Here is a 4,401-nt window from a genome sequence, read left to right as displayed (position 1 = left end):
TCATGAATATATGTGAGTTCTTGATCCTATCTTGCAAGTCTATAGTCACCTACTATGTGTTATGATCCGGCAACCCCGAAGTGACAATAATCGGGACCACTCCCGGTGATGACCATAGTTTGAGGAGTTCATGTATTCACTATGTGCTAATGCTTTGTTCTGGTTCTCTATTAAAAGGAGGCCTTAATATCCCTTAGTTTCCAATAGGGCCCCGCTGCCACGGGAGGGTAGGACAAAAGATGCCATGCAAGTTCTTTTCCATAAGCACGTATGACTATATACGGAATACATGCCTACATTATATTGATGAATTGGAGCTAGTTCTGTGTCACCCTATGTTATGACTGTTACATGATGAACCGCATCCGATATAATTATCCATCACTGATCCGGTGCCTACGAGTTTTCCATATACTGGATCTCGCTTATTTACTTTCCCGCTACTACTGTTACAATCACTACAAAATACCAAAAACATTACTTTTGTTGTATTTACTTTTGTTGCCGCTACCACCACTATCATATTACTGTGCTACTAAACACTTTGCTGTAGATACTAAGTTTCCAGGTGTGGTTGAATTGACAACTCAGCTGCTAATACTTGAGAATATTCTTTGGCTCCCCTTGTGTCGAATCAATAAATTTGGGTTAAATACTCTACCCTCGAAAGCTGTTGCGATCCCCTATACTTGTGGGTTATCAAGACTAATTTCTGGCGCCGTTGCCGGGGAGCATAGCTATATTCTCTAAGTCACTTGGGATTTATATCTGCTGGACACTATGAAGAACTTGAGAGATCCAAAAAGCAAGATCTATCCCTCAACTACGAGGGGAGGTAAGGAACTGCCATCTAGCTCTGCACTTGATTCACCTTCTGTTATGAGTAAGTTTACGACACCTACACCTGCTTCTGTTATTCGTTCTGATATGTCGCATGTTATTGATGATGTCACTTCTGCTATGCATGATACTTATGATGAAACTGCTTCTATGCATGATACTACTGTGCCCCTTGGTGAATTTCTTGATGAACAAATTGCTAGGGCTAGAGAAAAAGAAATTATTGAATCTGAATACGATGATGATAGTGAAATATGCGTGTTATTCCTGAGGGTTATCTTTTTGATATGGAATCTTCTGCCGCTATTTTAGCTTGCAAAGATAGATATGAGCTTAAGAGGTTATTAGTTAAATGGAACAAATAATTGATATCTACTACACAACCTTCTTCTTGTAGACGTTGTTGGGCCTCCAAGTGCAGAGGTTTGTAGGATAGTAGCAAATTTCCCTTAAGTGGATGACCTAAGGTTTATCAATCCGTAGGAGGCGTAGGATGAAGATGGTCTCTCTCAAGCAACCCTGCAACCAAATAACAAAGAGTCTCTTGTGTCCCCAACACACCCAATACAATGGTAAATTGTATAGGTGCACTAGTTCAGCGAAGAGATTGTGATACAAGTGGTATATGGATAGTAGATAATAGTTTTTGTAATCTGAAAATATAAAAACAGTAAGGTAGCAAGTGATAAAAGTGAGTGTAAACGGTATTGCAATGCGTTGAAATAAGGCCTAGGGTTCATACTTTCGCTAGTGTAAATTCCCTCAACAATAATAGCATAATTGGATCACATAACTATCCCTCAACATGCAACAAAGAGTCACTCCAAAGTCACTAATAGCGGAGAACGAACAAAGAGATTATGGTAGGGTACGAAACCACCTCAAAGTTATTCTTTCTAATCAATCCGTTGGGCTATTCCTATAAGTGTCACAAACAGCCCTAGAGTTCATACTAAAATAACACCTTAAGACACAAATCAATCAAAACCCTAATGTCACCTAGATACTCCAATGTCACCTCAAGTATCCGTGGGTATGATTATACGATATGCGTCACACAATCTCAGATTCATCTATTCAACCAACACAAAGGACCTCAAAGAGTGCCCCAAACTTGTACCGGAGAATCACGACAAAAACGTGTGCCAACCCCTATGCATAGGTTCATGGGCGGAACCCGCAGGTTGATCACCAAAACATACATCAAGTGAATCACGTGATATCCCATTATCACCACAGATATCCACGGCAAGACATACATCAAGTGTTCTCAAATATTTAAAGACTCAATCCGATAAGATTACTTCAAGGGAAAACTCAATTCATTACAAGAGAGTAGAGGGGGGAAGAAACATCATAGGATCCAAATATAATAGCAAAGCTCACGATACATCAAGATCGTATCACCTCAAGAACACGAGAGAGAGAGATCAAACACATAGCTACTGGTACATACCCTCAGCCCCGAGGGAGAACTACTCCCTCCTCGTCATGAAGAGCGCCGGGATGATGAAGATGGCCACCGGAGAGGGATTTCCCCCTCCGGCAGGGTGTCGGAACGGGTCTAGATTGGCTTTTGATGGCTACGGAGGCTTCTGGCGGCGGAACTCCTGATCTATTGTGCTCCCGGATGTTTTTAGGGTATATGGAGATATATAGGCGGAAGAAGTACGTCGGTGGAGCTCCGAGGGGCCCACGAGGCAGGGGGGCGCCCCCCCCTCCACCCTCGTGACCTCCCCGGAAACTTCTTGGAGTAGGGTCCAAGTCTCCTGGATCACGTTTGGTGAGAAGATCACGTTCCCGAAGGTTTCATTCCGTTTGGACTCCGTTTGATATTCTGTTTCCTCGAAATACTGAAATAGGCAAAAACAACAATTATGGACCGGGCCTCCGGTTAATAGGTTAGTCCCAAAAATAATATAAAAGTGGAAAATAAAGCCCAATATAGTCCAAAACAGTAGATAAAGTAGCATGGAGCAATCAAAAATTATAGATACGTTGGAGACGTATCAGGCATCCCCAAGCTTAATTCCTACTCGTCCTCGAGTAGGTAAATGATAAAAAGAGAATTTTTGATGCCGAGTGATACTTTGGCATAATTTCAATGTAAATCTTCTTAATCATGGTATGAATATTCAGATCCGAAAGGTTCAAGACAAAAGTTCATATTGATATAAAAATGATAATACTTCAAGCATACTAATTAAACAATTATGTCATCTCAAAATAACATGGCCAAAGGAAGTTCATCCCTACAAAATCATATAGTTAGGCTATGCTTCATTTTCGTCACACAAAGATGTTCCCAACTTCTATACCCCCGATGACAAGCCAAGCAATTGTTTCATACTCAAATAATCTCAAACTTTTTCAACCTTCACGCAATACATGAGCACGAGCCATGGACATAGCACTATGGGTGGTATAGAATATGATGATGGGGATTGTGTGGAGAAGACAAAAAAGAAGAAAGTCTCACATCAACGAGGCTAATCAATGAGCTATGGAGATGCCCATCAATTGATGTTAATGCAAGGAGTAGGGATTGCCATGCAACGGATGCACTAGAGCTAAGAATGCTCAACAAAAAAAACTAGTGGGTGTGCATCCAACTTGCTTGCTCATGAAGACCTAGGGCATTTTGAGGAAGGCCATCGTTGGAATATACAAGCCAAGTTCTATAATGAAAAATTTCCACTAGTATGAACAAGACAACTTATGAGACTCACTATATGAAAATCATGGTGCTAATTTGAAGCACAATATATGAGACTCACTACATGAAGAACAAGGTGCTACTTTGAAGCACAAGTGTGGAAAAAGAGATAGTAGCATTGCCCTTTTTATTTTCTCTTTTTTTGGGCCTTTCTTTTTTTCTTTTTGGCCTTTCTCTCTTTTTTTTGATTGGGCAATGCTCTAATAATGATGATCATCACACTTCTATTGATTACAACATAATGATTACAACTCGATACTAGAACAAGATATGACTCTATATGAATGCCTCCGACGGTGTACCGGGATGGTGCAATGAATCAAGAGTGACATGTATGAAGAATAATGCATGGTGGCTTTGCCACAAATACAATGTCAACTACAAGATCATGCAATGGTAATATGACAAAAGTAAAGCATGTCATGATGATGATGATGATGATGATGATGGAAGTTGCATGGCAATATATCTCGGAATGGCTATGGAAATGCCATGATAGGTAGGTATGGTGGCTGTTTTGAGGAAGATATAGGGAGGTTTATGTGTGAAAGATCGTATCATATCACGGGGTTTGGATGCACCGACGAAGTTTGCACCAACTCTCAATGTGAGAAAGGGCAATGCACGGTACCGAAGAGGCTAGCAAATGGCGGAAAGGTAAAAGTGCGTATAATCCATGGACTCATCATTAGTCAAAAGAACTCATATACTTATTGCAAAAATTTAGAAGTCATCAAAAATCAAGTACTACGCGCATGCTCCTAGGGGGATAGATTGGTAGGAAAAGACCATCGCTCGTCCCCGACCGCCACTCATAAGGATGCACAAGCCAGGTACACTTCATG

The sequence above is a fragment of the Triticum urartu genome, chromosome 7A (genome assembly GCF_056163025.1).
Source record: "Triticum urartu cultivar PI428250 chromosome 7A, HENAU_Tu73, whole genome shotgun sequence".
Classification (NCBI taxonomy): domain Eukaryota; kingdom Viridiplantae; phylum Streptophyta; class Magnoliopsida; order Poales; family Poaceae; genus Triticum; species Triticum urartu.
This window is presented reverse-complemented; position numbering follows the sequence as displayed.